This window comes from Primulina eburnea, chromosome 8 (genome assembly GCF_022965805.1).
Source record: "Primulina eburnea isolate SZY01 chromosome 8, ASM2296580v1, whole genome shotgun sequence".
Taxonomy (NCBI): Eukaryota; Viridiplantae; Streptophyta; class Magnoliopsida; order Lamiales; family Gesneriaceae; genus Primulina; species Primulina eburnea.
The window spans coordinates 25,299,185-25,316,749 of record NC_133108.1 but is presented as its reverse complement, the minus strand read 5'-3'; the positions used below and the strand labels follow the sequence as shown (position 1 = coordinate 25,316,749).

The 17,565-nt window shown below is 40.0% G+C and overlaps 1 long non-coding RNA gene across 2 annotated transcripts; it reads left to right on the top strand.

Moving 5' to 3' along the window:
* Window positions 1-899: 899 nt before the first annotated feature.
* Window positions 900-2,023, top strand: LOC140837849 (uncharacterized). Of its 2 annotated transcripts, none has more exons than XR_012119485.1 (3): window positions 900-1,129; window positions 1,217-1,303; window positions 1,438-2,023. It is a non-coding gene; the product is annotated as an uncharacterized lncRNA (long non-coding RNA). The 2 variants fall into 2 exon arrangements; XR_012119484.1 differs by having other exon boundaries at window positions 1,213-1,303.
* The last annotated feature ends 15,542 nt before the right edge of the window (window positions 2,024-17,565 follow it).

Genomic DNA, 17,565 nt, shown 5'->3' with positions numbered 1-17,565 from the left:
ATGCAACACCAGGAAACGTGGCTTATTTTTCATGCAACACGCATGACCGCGGGTGCAGTAGCTCCGGGACCGCGGGTGCGCTCAAGCTTCGGCAGCCCTTTTATTTTCTGAAATTCGACGACCGCGGGTGCGGTCTTGGTTGCACCGCAGGTGCGGTCTTGCTTCGAATAAAATCTCATACCCTACTGTCCATACACCGCGGGTGCGGTAGAAACCATAGTGCGGGTGCGGTCTACACTTATCAATACATTCAAGTTTTGCCACGTCGTTTCACCTCGTCTGTTCTCCATACTTTATTCATAATACATGATAACAATTTACAAGTATTACACAAGAATCTTGGGCATTACATCACTAGAACTTTGGGAACACTTTTGCGTGCTATTCTTAAAAATAAATTGGATTGATATTTCTATGGACTTTATTTTGGGGATGCCTAGGACTAAGAAGGGGAGGGATTCTATTTTTGTTGTTGTGAATAGATTCTCTAAGATGGCACATTTTATAGCTTGTCATAAAACCGTTGATGCTTCAAACATTGCGGATTTGTTTTTTAGAGAAGTCGTTAGGTTGCATGGCATGCCTAGGACTATTGTTTCTGGTCGCGATGTTAATTTCTTGAGTTACTTTTGGAATACTTTATGGGCTAAACTTGGCACAAAATTGTTGTTTTCTACTACTTGTCATCCTCAAACGGATGGACAAACTAAAGTTGTCACTAGAACTTTGGGAACACTTTTGCGTGCTATTCTTAAAAAGAACTTGGATTGACATTTTGATATGAATCTGGCTAGGCACCGTGTGCAAATGATTGGAAGGTGTGAGGCCCAATAACTAATAATTGGCCCAGCCCATTACCATTTAATTATTTTAAACCCCAACCCAATTGATAAAAGATATGAGATCGCTCTAATCCAGAAAAGAAGCTTTCCCCAGCCTTGCATCCCGTCGTTTCCTCTCTTCTTCTGCTGTCTTCGCGTAGCGTCTCCAGCGGCCAGATTTTTGTGCAGCAGCTTAGCAAATCTTCTTCCTCCAACCTATTAGCTACTTTCCTGTCATGAATCGAAAGTTATCGAGCTCGATCGTTTCGATTTCCAGCAGCTGTGCGTGAGCTTCGATTTGGTTCTAGGTAAGGTTTTTGGCTTCAATTCGTAGTTGTGTTTTGGTGGATTAGTTTGTAGAGTGAAGTATTAACTTTTCCCTAAATTCCAGCTAGATTTCCGGCGTGAACAGTGTTTCCGGCGACATTTCCGGCGAACCATCTTCGCGAGATTACCGTTGTGTTTTAGCCTCGATTCTTGAGGTATTAAGTTCGAAATTTCAGATTCTTCATGGGTTTAGGCGCTGCCGGAATTTGAGTTTTTATCCGAGGCGATTTAAATTGTTTTGTCAGTTAGAATGCAATATATTGATGTATATAGTGAATTTATATTGTAGGTTGTATCATTGGACGAGTTTATCCTATAGTCCTTAAGAATCTGTGGTATTGTAAGTTGAAGTTGAGGTACGCTCAAACCTATATCATTATGACGGTTATATTGGCGTGTACGAATATTCGGTGAATGTTGTTTGCTATGATGTGCATTGAATGTTTATATTGTTGCATTCATGCATAAATTGTATTGGCATAACATATTGAGCCTTGACTCCTTTGACGGCTATTTATGTTGATTCTGTTGAGATATATTGAGTCATCAGAGGGACGAGTGGATTAGGATTAGCCACATTCCCAGATGACAGCTAGGGACGAGCGACTTAGCTACTCGCATTCCCGATGCTACGTGCATGGACGAGCGACGATTTGATGCTGCATTCCTGGCACGGGTGGCCACTGTTACTGTTGATGATGCTATTCGTTTGGACTCCATTTGGTATCCGTTATCCCATTGTTACCATTCATGCATCGCATAGCATTGCATTTACTTGATATTATTACATTTCTTTTATTTACGTCATGATTTTACTGGTTTGTCGTACTGGGGTCCGACCCCTGTTTTCTTTTGATGTTGTGGTTGTTTTTGATGCCATAACAGGTCACTCCAGGGGTTTTGACGCGTCTGGTGGAGCGTCAGCGAGTGGAACCCAGTAGTCAGTCGGTTTGTGTCAGAGTTCCCAAATATTTATATATTATACTGGTTTGATACATTTGCCAGGGAGATGCCCTGTGTAGCTGTATGGTGATGTCTTTATGTGGTTTGGATTTTATTTGTGGTTTGTTGTGTCTAGTCCTGGCCAGTGCGGCTGTAGGATGTTTGTGTGGTTGATTGTGAACTTGATGATATTTTCGAGCGTATATTATTGTTGTTGTGTTTTGAGATTTTTGGGATGTCCTACTTACGGGGAGGTCATGCCGAAATTTCTGTAGGCCCAAATTAACGTTTTAAACTCGTTTTCGCTGTTTACACCATTAAATCACTGTTGTTTGGTAATTAAATATTAACTAAGTGCACGGGCCCTGACAGAAGGAGATTTAGAGAGTGTCGTTGTTTCGTACCTTCAAGATCAATAATGATGAATCAAGCATATCCAAGCAAGTTGTGGAGTTCAACAAATTGTATAATAAAGGAATCCCGAACAACTAAGCATATGAGTGCAAAATGGCCCGAGAGAAGCAGTGCAGCAGCACGCGCTAGCGCAGATGTGCAGAACTGTGCTCACACCAGAAGCAGTGCAGAAGCGCGCGCTAGCGCAGAGCAGAACAGCGCGCGCGCCAGGGCCAGAAGCGGCGCGCCCGCGCGCGCCCGTGCCCCGTGCTGTCCGGGTGCATAACCATGCGCGCGGCTGCGCCAGTTCATGCGCCACCGCGCGCAGTGCCGTGTCAAATTTGCTAGACAAGTTCTTTATGACTTTTTACACTACTTTATGTTGTTTTTCTTGTATTTTATTGTCTATTTAATGCTTGTAAGGATTATGAACGAAGATCATTATTGAAGAATATGAAAATTTCTTGAGTTTATTCTCAACATTCAAGGCATTCCATTGCTTTGTTCAAAACCAAAAAAAAAATCAAACTTATCAAAGATTGCATCTTTGTGGCGTTTGTCGATTGTTTCTCGCACGGATTGTCAAAACAAGTTCTTTGAAGGTTCTTATGAAATTCGATTGTTATCATCGTTGATATTTGTTGCTAAGTTTTAATCACTTAGAGGTGAATATCACAAATCATTACTTGTTTCAAAAGATCGGGACAACATAATCGATCGTTGTTTGTTATTGAGTTAAGGGTGCGATTTCGATAATCGTGTTTGCTTCTCATTCGTACGGGGATTCGCATCATTTGGTATCAGAGCTTTGGCTCATTGAATTCAAGTAAGTTATCGTTGTTGTTGTTATTTTGCAGATCTATCTCAAATTTCATTCTGTTCTCAGATCTGTGGTATCCTTTTGTTTCTATTGTCATATCTACCAAAAACAAAAACAAAAATTCATTCTGCGTCAGATCTGTGTTATAATTTCGTTTCGATTGTCATATCTATCAAAAAACAAAAACAAAAATTCGTTCTGTTTCAGTTTTGTGTTATCCTTTGTTCGATCTGCGTTATTTCTATCATCCTTTGTTATTTGATAATCCAGAATTATCTAAAATATTTTTTTGTGTTATTCTATCGTTCTTGTTTTTGTGCAATCCAAGTGAGACAGTTGCAAGTGTTCACAAGTTGAATCTTGTTAGTTTGATAAAAAAAATATAAAGATTGATCACATCTTTGAAAGAACTATCAAATTCGAGTGAAAAACATTTGAGTGCGAGTGTTATTTCTTTGGAGTGATCGTGAGAATTTGGGTGAGGAACATCTTTTATTTCTACTAACATTTTATTGCAGGTACAAAATCTGAAATTAAAATGGAAAGGGAAGTAGGAGAGAGTTCAAATCATGGGTTGTCTAAGGAGGCGTTATTTGGGCATTTTAGTAGAATGATGAGGGCCGAGTTGGATCAATTATATAAGAGGTTGGATAGGCTTGAGGTTAGTACGAGTGAAAATAAATCTAAGCCTAAAGGGTTGGATAGAATATGGGAGAGGGAGTTTAAGCCTCTACGTGAGAGGTATCATTGTCCACGTGATGAGGTGACCATAATAAAATCGCCAGTTGAGCTTAATTCTCAAATGGAGGGTGATGTTGTGGGTGAGTTAGAATCTCTAATGGAGGATGATGTTGTAGAAGAACCTGAATTTGAGATTGTGGTTGAGATAGTTGTTGATGATAGTATTCCACTAGTTGATGAGTCGAATGATGTTAAATTGTGTACAGTGGAAAGTGAATTATTAGGTGGTGGAGAAATGTCTATTTTGTGCACTATGGACAAGGAGAATAGGCAAGGAGAAATTGTTTTGCATAAATTTGTTGAGGAACAAAATATTTCATGTGTTCAATTGAATCCAAATGTTGTTATTGAGAATCAATTGAAATTCCTTGAATTGAGTGAAAAAGAAATTAAAATGGCCGAAAGAAAGAGAGAACAAATGAGTGAGTTGGCCATAGAAAAGAAAAAAGAGAGAAAAGAAAAGGAAAAAGAACAAGAGGCCAAAGAAAAAGAAAAAGAAAAGAAATATAATTTGAAGGCCCAAAAGAGTAAAAAGAGTGAGGTTGAGAATTATGTATTTTTGCATAAACCATTTCATGTACCTTTGTACAAAGTGGTTTATTGTTATGGTTATGATATAGCCGGTTCAATCCCGAGCATTGCTATTTCTTATTTGCAGGTTCTTGGGGTTGTCATGCCAAGGAGACAAGTGAGTCTTACTAAAGGGAGAACCCAAGGGTTCGAGCCTCGAGAATACAAGTACCATAGCGATGAGGTAAGTTCAGTTGTTCACACAACAACTATGAGGTATGACTTTCTTCCTTACTTTAAAGTTGTGTTGCTTTGTTTTCAAGAATTTGTAGAACGGGTTGCAAGTTTGGTGGTTAGAGGACCGGGTATCAATTTGTCTTTATTCCTTGGTTGTTATGGATGTGAGACTATTGATGAAATGCATGTACTTTTTATGAATTTTGATGTCTCACTATTTACTAAGTTGATGAGGTTTGCTTGCTACAATGGTTTATATACATTAGACTTTGATTTTTGTGATGAGATGAGATATTACATCGATAGTACATGGGACATGTCCTATTTCGTGATTTATATTTGATTATTGATGGTTGTGAAGATTACATGGATAATACATTTAGTGTGTTCTATTTGCATGATTTATGTTGGTTTGATGAGGGCTTTGAGATGTGCAAGGATGAACATGATTATTTCTTTGTTAATTCTATGTATTAGCAATCTTTATTTTAATAATATTTGAAATTATTGTTTTGGAAAAACTTTATCTGTATACCCATGCTAGTTGCATAGATAAAGCCCTTGAATATACAAATAGTAGAAAGAATATGAGATGCTCATATGATGAGTATCATGAAACTCATATTTGGAATACTGTATATTCTAAACAGTTCCTAGTCAATTCAGCCGCCGCTAAGAAGGATATAGGCCGCTCGAGTTAGAGACTAGTATCTGCGATGTGAGTACCATGTTTCATTGGTAGGGGACATTGTGATGTCCGAGCATGCAGATAGGTGCTCCTGGTAGAGTGCACTGAACAACCCTCCATAAAAGGACTTTCCAAGTGGTTCTCACTTATCGAGTGGAAACGTCCTAGTTTACTGTTGTACATATTAGTCCTTATGACCCGGGACAACATTGAGACTCTATGTGCTAGAATTACACTTTGACTTGTTTACCGACTCTCATGGGGTCATCAGGTGGCAAGGTTGGGTGTTCTGTCAAAACACATAGGAGTCGATGCATTGTAGTCGGGGATTCACCGCTTACCTTCGGGTATGGATATCCTATGTTTTCTCATGAGTATGTAGGTTGAAATATCTGATCAGAGTATGGTGGTAATTATGAAAGGGGTTTAATAGATTACACCATCGATGCAACTACGACATGACACATAGTATCGATTCATTGACAACTCTCGATAAACCAATGGTTGTCGAATCGGTCGGGATATATGAGTTGAAGGGACCGTACTGTACGCTAACCATAATTGAATGGTTCTTGCAGGCACTATCATTTGATACCTAGGGAATCATGTAAGCGATACTGCTAGGCGTTTAACATGATTGGTTGGGTAATATCAGACTTGAGTTCTGACGTTCTTATTATCAAGGAGTTGATAAGTAAGAATGGAGCAATTGGGGTATGCTCATATAAGGACATGTTTAGTCTGAATCACATGGAGATGTGAAACCACGGCTAGTTGTATCAATGAACCACTGAGGGCCACACAAGTACTAGCTTTGTAGATCCCGTTGAGAAGTAAAAATAGTTCAATGTGTTGAACGGCTTATAAAGGAGTTTATAAGCGTAAAGAAAAATTAGAAGTATGACTTCTATAAAGGAGAAAATAGTTCAATGTGTTGAATGACTTATAAATGAGTTTATAAGCATAAAGAAAAATAGAAGTATGACTTCTATGAGAGAAATGTAAATTTTAATTTATGGAAATGTTCCTAAATTAAAAGTTGGCCAAATAAATAATGTAATTGAAAATTGTGATTTTCATAAACATTATTATGGACTAAATTAAATTAATTCAAGTGTTGAATTTATTAAACACTAGTGGACCTAGTAGAGTCCAAATAATTAAATTAATTCAAGTGATGAATTAATTAAATTATATTGAGTCTTGTAGAGCTCAATTTAAATTAATTATTTAACTAGTGGGACTTGGGTAAATTCAAGTAATGTTTAATTAGTCTCAAATATGTATGAGATAATTAAATTTAGTCCATGGTTTCTAATTTGTTAAAAACCATATAATATATGCATGCATGGGAGGTGAAGAGTTGGAGACAACTTTTTGGGTTACCAAGGCTTGGCATGCAAAAGTTGGTCTCTACTTTTTCACAAACCAAGACAACTCATTGACTCTTCCCTCCACACCACCATGGCCGATATTTTCAAGCATTTTTCTCTTCATTTTTGTTCTTCAAGTGTTGAGGAAGAAATGTACTTCTCTTTGAAAAATCCTCATATTTTTCTAGTGCAAACATGAGGGGATCTACCTAGTTGGTGGTGGGCTTAATAGTTGAGCAAGGAGTTCTCAAAGGAAGCTTGAAGATAGTTTCTACCATTGAAGAGCTAAGGTGTTTACACCTTAGTTGGAGCCATACATCAATCCTTGTGATTGATAGGTACATTTCTTAACACACTATGTATGACATGTGTTTGTTTTTGTATTTGCTACACAAAAGAGGGGTGGCCGAAATTCCTTGATGAAAAACTAAAATTTTTATACTTCCGTTGTGCTTCCGGTCACCGTAACCGATCCCGTTTCATGAATGTCATACATGTATTGCATACGGGATAATGACGTGTCAAGTGTATTCATATGTCGTGCATCAGTTATATCGTATTTCTAGTAATTTATGGTCGTACACGTGTATGGATATTATTTTGGTGTTGACTAGGTTTAAGAAGGGGAGAAATCTGATCTTTGTGATAGTTAATGATATCTTATCATTTTGTGTCACTCGTCATTGGGTGTATGTTGAGGTTGTTACATTGACAGTGAAGACAACCATGGAGTCAGGGCTCAAAACATTGAAGGAGCACGTGGGCTATAGCACCTACAAACTTGAGCCTGAAGGTAAGCATGTTGGTCATATAAATTTTGTTATTACTAACTTGCATCGTTTTTGTGTAGGTAGCGAAGATTTGAGGACAAATATTTTTGAAGAAGGGAAGTATGATATGAATCTGGCTAGGCACCGTGTGCAAATGATTGGAAGGAGATTTAGAGAGTGTCGTTGTTTCGGACCTTCAAGATCAATAATGATGAATCAAGCATATCCAAGCAAGTTGTGGAGTTCAACAAATAGTATAATGACGGAATCCCGAACAACTAAGCATATGAGTGCAAAATGGCCCGAGAGAAGCAGTGCAGCAGCACACACTAGCGCAGATGTGCAGAAGCAACAGCACGCACTAGTGCAGATGGGCAGAACTGTGCGCACGCCAGAAGCAGTGCAGAAGCACGTGCTAGCGCAGAGCAGAACAGCGTGCGCACCAGCGCCAGAAGCGGCGCGCCCGCACCAGAAGAAGACGAAGAAGCAGAGCCAGTCTTCTTGAACTTCTTACCACTCGGTCGCAAAGTAGGTTGCTGAGCTGACACCGGAGGTGGAGGAGTATACTGTGGACCTCCCCGCCTAAGTCCAGCCTCGGCTGCCTTAGCTCGTTCAACCGCCTCTGCGTAGCTGGTAGGCAATCCAGAAACAACATATGTATATAAAACAAGATGTAAACCATTTACAAACCTGTTATATTTTGCCCTCGCATTCCCAGCTACGTGAGGTGCATACTTCAACAACGTAGAAAATTTCGAAGCATACTCTGCAACAGTCATCGTTCCCTGCTGCAGATTATTGAATTCATTCTCCTGAGCAGTATAATAAGAAGGAGGGGAATACTGCTCCAAAAACTGGGCCTTGAACACATCCCATGTGACTTCAGTCCCTGCCTCTTTCAATCAAATCTCAGCGGCTTCCCACCAAGATTTAGCTCGGTCCTTCAACTGATACAAAGCAAGTTTCAGTCTCCGAGCCTTGGAATACTCAACAATATTAAACAAGTGCTCGATATCCTTCAGCCAAGCCTCAGCTCTTTCAGCACTCTCAGTGCCAAAGAACTTCGGTGGTTTCAGATCCTGAAATCGAGCCATCACAACATCCATGGACAACCCTTCAAATTGCCCAACAATCCTCTCAGTACTGCTACTCGCAGTTTCATTTGTGTGATCCATCTACAAATCAAAGATGAATATCACAATTTCATATCAATTCATAATTTCATCATCTCATATCATCAATCTCATCAGATACTTACTCAAATCAACTCACATAAGAGCAAGTAATACAAATAAGTCAAACACATACGCACAATTCATTTGTGACTATTCGAGTGTACACAAGACTCAATAGAGCATTCCCAGCTATGCTCTGATACCATACTGTGTGGGGCCCTTAGCTCCTAATCGTTATTACAATGCAATCAGATTAGGATTTAATTAATCACAGCGGAAAACGGGTTTAAAATTTCTTTTACGACGAGCCCAAAACATCACTTCTAGATTTATAATACTAAAAATAGTATTTAATCTCAACTCATAAAACATGCCCACACGAAATCAAAACCAATCATGTACAAACAACTCATATCCTCGGGACATGCCCCGGTATATAGATACATATACATATATACTGGGAACAAGACATACACATAAAACCTCAGCCCAAGCTGTGGCTCCCTCCAGAAGTACCCTCTCAGGTCTCCTGATATTCTGGAGTACCTGCCATTGTCCACACAAAAAGACAACAACAGCCCCCCTTGGGGGTGAGCAAAGCTCCGTATGGAACAACCAATCATATATACCACAGATATCTAAACAATGATATATGGTATGCAATGCATGTATGTCGTAGAGGTATCAGGTCAAATGCCCATCCACTGAGCACATGTCAGAATCAATCGAATCGCTATCAAATCAAATCAATGCTCGAGCTGGCCCACCGGCCGATATGGGAATACACATATGATAGCGTCGACGAAGCGCCATCAATCCCACATCTCATATCCAATCATATGGGGCAACAATTGTCTATGCTTTACGGGTCATATAATACCGGCATAGCGATTTGTGTTCACAAACCCCGGAATCCAATCAAATCATATCAGGGTATCCAAGGATCATAGCTCAACGTGCATGTCATGTATCGATGTATGCATAAAATGATGTGTGTTAACAAAACATTTATTTTGTACATCGATACTCAATCTCAATGTCATGTATGCCACATCAAATCATCAATTAGGCACATAGACGCGTATTCCAATCCAATCCAATCAATCCAATCATATATCATATAATACAGATACCTGTCGTATGTTACCCGGTCGCAACATACCTCAATTCTTCGTTCCAATTGATGTAGCCTGAAGATACTGATATAATACTTGATCTACATCAATAACATACTCATTCCAATCAATAACACGCTCCAAAACCATTAATATGAGTTTCAAATATCATTTGAAACTTCAAATATTCATATCAAATCCAAATCATATCATAATTCAATTCCGACTTCGATTATAAGTTTATTGTCGGATATTCTACTACATATCAGAAATTCAATTTCAAATACATGCTATTCCAGCACTTTGATATTTAAAACTGCTGAAATCAGAGGAAAAATTACCTCAGTCTAAAGCCCTCGACGCGCAGATAACAAATATATAATTTGTTTCGCGTTTAGACGGCGTTTCGAAGTCGATTTGGACGGAAGAAATTCGAATTTCTCGTGTCTCTCGTATTTTCTAAAACGTAAACTGAAGAAAGAAAGAGAAGAAATCTCATTCTTATCATCACCGCTCGCGCTCGGGCGGTAGAATTCTCGCGCCCGAGCGCGAGACATTCTGTCCCTGAGAAATCTTTATGCCGCGCTCGGGCGGTCAAATATTACCGCTCGGGCGCGGGGTGTTCTGCCCGAATAATCATTTCAGATACCCTGGCGCTCGAGCGGTAATTTTCTACCGCTCGGGCGCCGCATGTTCTGTACAATTTGTTGGTTTTGTACTATATTGGCGTCCGGCCCTCTCCAATCGAGCTCTTACAACGTCAATTCATATTCAATATTCATTTTCTCAATTTTATTGTCATGATATACATCAATTACATAATCACATGACAATTTCATTAATTATCGATAATCAACACAGGATTTACGATAATACGATACACGGTCCTTACATTTCTCCCCCTCTTAAAAGATTTCGTCCTCGAAATCTCAAACGTCTCTATATACATAACAATGGTAAACATACATATGTCACCAGTTATAGTACATATCAAAACTAAAATCAGAATAAAGATCAGAATACATAGAATACAATGGAACAGATGGACTAGCATCGAATAAATGCGGATATGAATCTCGCATCTTGCTCTCCAATTCCCATGTCGACTCCTCAACACCATGCCGTGTCCTTTGCACTCGAACTAGCGGAATCGATTTGTTTCTCAATATCTTTTCCTTTCGATCCATAATGCGAACAGGTTGTTCAACATAGGAAAGAGAAGGATCCAGTTCAACCTCATCAGGTGCAAGTACATGTGATGGATCCGGTTCATATTTCCTCAACATAGAAACATGAAACACATCATGAATGGCAGATAGAGCTGGTGGCAATGCCAATCGATACGCAAGATCACCAACTCGATCCAGAATCTCGTATGGAACAACATATCGAGGTGATAACTTACCTCGCATGCCGAATCGAACAGTGCCTCTAAAGGGTGATATTTTCAGAAACACTCTGTCACCTTTCTGGAATTCCAAGGGTCGTCTTCGTTTATTCGCATAACTCGTTTGACGATCCTGAGCAGCTTTCATCCGCTGCCGAATCAACTGAACCTTATCATTTATTTCCTGTATCATTTCAGGTCCAGTCAATTGTCTCTCACCAATCTCATCCCAGAATAACGGTGATCTACATCGTCTCCCGTATAGAGCTTCAAACGGTGCCATACCGATACTCGTCTGAAAGCTATTATTATAAGAAAATTCAACCAATGGTAAGGCATCTTGCCATCCCATTCTGAAGTCCATCACAACAGCACGCAACATATCTTCTAGAGTCTGAATCGTACGCTCAGTTTGGCCATCAGTTTGAGGATGATAAGCAGTACTCATAGCCAAACGCGTACCCATCGATTCCTGAAAACTACCCCAGAATTTAGAAGCAAACCTGGGATCACGATCAGATAAAATTGAGACTGGCACACCATGCAGTCTCACAACATTCTCAATGTATAAACGGGCCATTCTCTTATAGGGATAAGTCCGTTCATACGGAATAAAATGCGCAGATTTCGAAAGCCGATCAATAATCACCAAAATAGCAACACAGCCCTTGGGCGAACGAGGTAAATGAGTCAAAAAATCCATAGTAATATGCTCCCAATTCCATTTCGGGATTTCAAGACTAGGGAGCAATCCTCCAGGTTTCATTCTCTCGGCTTTCACTTGCTGGCAGACAAGACATTTCGAAATAAACTCAGCAATGTCCTTCTTCATATGTTTCCACCAGAATTGAGGTCTCAATGTCAAATACATCTTTCGGCCTCCAGGGTGAATACTGTATTTGCTACAATGTGCTTCTCGAAGAAGGGCAGATCTCAAATCAGAGTCGTCAGGAACTACCAACCGACCATTAAGTCGTAAAGAACCATAAGAAGAAATCTGAAATCCAGACTGATGTCCTGCAGATACAAGTTCTTTCGACTTTTGGACTTGAGCATCGCTTCGTTGAGCCTTTCGTATTTTAGATATCAAATTCGGCTCAATTTGCAACGCTGAGACAGTGATAGAATTCCAATTCGAGTGAAAAGTCCAACCAGAAGTACATATATCCTCATGTACCTTGGCGACACTGACAGAAGCTAAAACAGAATCATAAACTTTACGGCTCAGGGCATCCGCAGTAATATTCACCGATCCAGGGTGATATTGAATCTCACAATCAAAATCCTTCAGGAGATCCATCCACCTGCGTTGCATCATATTCAAATCAGATTGAGAAAAGAGATATTTCAGACTCTTATGGTCTGAATAAATAACAAACTTTTCTCCATACAAGTAATGGCGCTAAATCTTCAAAGCAAATACAATGGCAGCCAATTCGAGATCATGAACAGGATAACGTGTTTCATGAGATTTCAATTGACGAGACGCATAAGCAACCACTTTGCCATGTTGCATCAGAACACAGCCCAAACCTTTACCAGACGCATCTGTACACACCACAAATCCTACGGTACCTGAAGGAATAGTAAGCACAGGTGCTGTGGTCAATCTCGTCTTCAATTCAAGAAAACTAGCTTCAAATTCATCTGACCAAATGAATCGCTGATTCTTCTGTGTCAGTTGAGTAATAGGTTTAGCTATCTTCGAAAATCCTTCAATAAAACGACGATAATATCCAGCTAAACCCATGAAGCTACGGATCTCAGGAACATTCGTAGGTCTTGGCCAATTCAATGCAGCTTCGACCTTCGTAGGATCAACAGATATGCCATGTCTCGAAATGACGTGGCCCAGAAATACCACTTTGTCCATCCAGAACTCTCATTTGGACAATTTGGCATACAAATGACTAGTACGAAGAGTCTGAAGTACCAATCTCAGATGTTTAGCATGCTCCTTTTTCGATTTCGAGTACACAAGAATATGATCAATAAAAACAATAACGAATCGGTCCAGATAATCTCGAAAGACCCGATTCATTAAGTTCATAAAGATAGCAGGAGCATTCGTAAGACCAAAAGGCATAACCAGAAATTCATAGTGGCCATACCTCGTACGAAAAGCAGTTTTGGGTACATCTTCGTCTCGAACACGTACTTGATGATACCCAGAACGAAGTTCAATCTTCGAGTATACAGAAGTACCTTGAAGGTGATCAAACAAATCATCAATACGAGGAAGTGGGTACTTATTTTTCACAGTAGCCCGATTCAGTTGCTTATAGTCGATACACATTCGCATCGTACCATCTTTCTTTCGAACAAATAAAACTGGAGCTCCCCAAGGCGATACACTCGGTCGAATATATCCCTTATCGAGAAGATCCTGTAATTGTTCTTTCAATTCTTTCAATTCCAGAGGTGCCATGCGATAGGGAGCTTTAGATATGGGAGCAGTCCCCGGCACAAGATCAATACTAAACTCAACTTCTCGATGAGGAGGAAAATCAGGAATCTCATCGGGAAATACAGCTGGAAACTCTTTCGCAACAGGAATCTCAGATAAAGAAGACTCCTTCTTCGAAATATCAATAGCGTAGATAAGATAGCCCTCATCTCCGCTAGTCAAAAATCGAGACATTTCCATGGAAGATACCAATGGAATTTTGGCTTGGGAACCCTTGCCATAAAAATTCCACTTGGGTCCATCAATCGGTCGAAATCGAACCACTCCATGCCAACAATCAACAGTAGCTCGATTTGTCGTCAAGATATCCATGCCAACAATACAATCAAAGTCGTGCATAGGGAGGACAATGAAATTCAGAAATACCACATTATCCTCATATATCAATACACAACTATGCACAACTTTCTTAGACAAAATAATCTTCCCTGCTGGCATGGCTATCGACAAAGTATCATACAACGGAGTACACTCAATATCGTGAGATGCAACAAATGCATGAGATATGAATGAATGAGATGCTCCTGTATCAAACAAAACACGTGCAGGATAATCGCAAAGCGTGCAAATACCTGCAATCACGCCACCAGGAGCTTCTCTCGCCTGATCCTCAGTCATGGCGTACACTCTCACTTGAGGAGGAACTTGGGCACTCTGACCACCCGGTCCTCGATATCGTGGGACATTCGACTGCTGAAAAGATGGAACAGGAACAGCAGGTCTCGTCATACCAGGGCCACCTCTAAATCCTGGATGGGGTTGAGCAGAAGTCGTACCCCTTTTCGGACATACTCGAGAGAAATGGCCTTCCTACCCACATTGATAACAAGTACCAAACATACCTCGACACTGCTCGATAGTATGTTTGCCTCCACAATGGCTACATTAGGGTGCAATCACAGGACTTCCTCACTGTGATCCACTCGAACTCAAAGAAGACGAAGAAGCAGAGCCAGTCTTCTTGAACTTCTTACCTCTCGGTCGCAAAGTAGGCTGCTGAGCTGACACCGGAGGTGGAGGAGTATACTGTGGACCTCCCAGCCTAAGTCCAGCCTCGACTGCCTTAGCTCGTTCAACCGCCTCTGCGTAGCTGGTAGGCAATCCAGAAACAACGTATGTATATAAAACAGGATGTAAACCATTTACAAACCTGTTATATTTTGCCCTCGCATTCCCAGCTACATGAGGTGCATACTTCAACAACGTAGAAAATTTCGAAGCATACTCTGCAACAGTCATCGTTCCCTACCGCAGATTATTGAATTCATTCTCCTGAGCAGTATAATAAGAAGGAGGGGAATACTGCTCCAAAAACTGGGCCTTGAAGACATCCCATGTGACTTCAGTCCCTGCCTCTTTCAATCCAATCTCAGCGGCTTCCCACCAAGATTTAGCTCGGTCCTTCAACTGATACAAAGCAAGTTTCAGTCTCCGAGCCTTGGAATACTCAACAATATTAAACAAGTGCTCGATATCCTTCAGCCAAGCCTCAGCTCTTTCAGCACTCTCAGTGCCAAAGAACTTCTGTGGTTTCAGATCCTGAAATTGAGCCATCACAACATCCATGGACAACCCTTCAAATTGCCCAACAATCCTCTCGGTACTGCTACTCGCAGTTTCATTTGTGTGATCCATCTACAAATCAAAGATGAATATCACAATTTCATATCAATTCATAATTTCATCATCTCATATCATCAATCTCATCAGATACTTACTCAAATCAACTCACATAAGAGCAAGTAATACAAATAAGTCAAACACATACGCACAATTCATTTGTGCATATTCGAGTGTACACAAGACTCAATAGAGCATTCCCAGCTATGCTTTGATACCATACTCTGTGGGGCCCTTAGCTCCTAATCGTTATTTCAATGCAATCAGATTAGGATTTAATTAATCACAGCGGAAAACGGGTTTAAAATTTCTTTTACGACGAGCCCAAAACATCTCTTCTAGATTTATAATACTAAAAATAGTATTTAATCTCAACTCATAAAACATGCCCACACGAAATCAAAACCAATCATGTACAAACAACTCATATCCTCGGGACATGCCCCGGTATATAGATACATATACATATATACTGGGAACAAGACATACACATAAAACCTCAGCCCAAGTTGTGGCTCCCTCCAGAAGTACCCTCTCTGGTCTCCTGATATCCTGGAGTACCTGCCATTGTCCACACACAAAGACAACAACAGCCCCCCTTGGGGGTGAGCAAAGCTCCGTATGGAACAACCAATCATATATACCACAGATATCTAAACAATGATATATGGTATGCAATGCATGTATGTCGTGGAGGTATCAGGTCAAATGCCCATCCACTGAGCACATGTCAGAATCAATCAAATCGCTATCAAATCAAATCAATGCTCGAGCTGGCCCACTGGCCGATATGGGAATACACATATGATAGCGTCGACGAAGCGCCATCAATCCCACATCTCATATCCAATCATATGGGGCAACAATTGTCTATGCTTTACGGGTCATATAATACCGGCATAGCGATTTGTGTTCACAAACCCCGGAATCCAATCAAATCATATCAAGGTATCCAAGGATCATAGCTCAACGTGCATGTCATGTATCGATGTATGCATAAAATTATGTGTGTTAACAAAACATTTATTTTGTACATCGATACTCAATCTCAATGTCATGTATGCCACATCAAATCATCAATTAGGCACATAGACACGTATTCCAATCCAATCCAATCAATCCAATCATATATCATATAATACAGATACCTGTCGTATGTTACCCGGTGGCAACATACCTCAATTCTTCGTTCCAATTGATGTAGCCTGAAGATACTGATATAATACTTGATCTATATCAATAACATACTCATTCCAATCAATAACACGCTCCAAAACCATTAATATGAGTTTCAAATATCATTTGAAACTTCAAATATTCTTATCAAATCCAAATCATATCATTATTCAATTCCGACTTCGAATATAAGTTTATTGTCGGATATTCTACTACATATCAGAAATTCAATTTCAAATACATGCTATTCCAGCACTTTGATATTTAAAACTGCTAAATCCGAAGAAAAATTACCTCAGTCTAAAGCCCTCGACGCGCAGATAACAAATATATAATTTGTTACGCATTTAGACGGCGTTTCGAAGTCGATTTGGACGGAAGAAATTCGAATTTCTCGTGTCTCTCGTATTTTCTAAAACGTAAACTGAAGAAAGAAAGAGAAGAAATCTCATTCTTATCATCACCGCTCTCGCGCTCGGGCGGTAGAATTCTCGCGCCCGAGCGCGAGACCTTCTGTCCCCGAGAAATCTTTATGACGCGCTCGAGCGGTCAAATATTACCGCTCGGGCGCGGGGTGTTCTGCCCGAATACTCATTTCAGATACCCTGGCGCTCGAGCGGTAATTTTCTACCGCTCGAGCGCCGCATGTTCTGTACAATTTGTTGGTTTTGTACTATATTGGCGTCCGGCCCTCTCCAATCGGGCTCTTACAACGTCAATTCATATTCAATATTCATTTTCTCAATTTCATTGTCATGATATACATCAATTACATAATCACATGACAATTTCATTAATTATCGATAATCAACACAGGATTTACGATAATACGATACACGGTCCTTACATTATAGCTTGTCATAAAACCGATGATGCTTCAAATATTGCGGATTTGTTCTTTAGAGAAGTCGTTAGGTTGCGTGGCATGCCTAGGACTATTGTTTCTGTTCGCGATGTTAAATTCTCGAGTTACTTTTGGAAGACTTTATGGGCTAAACTTGGA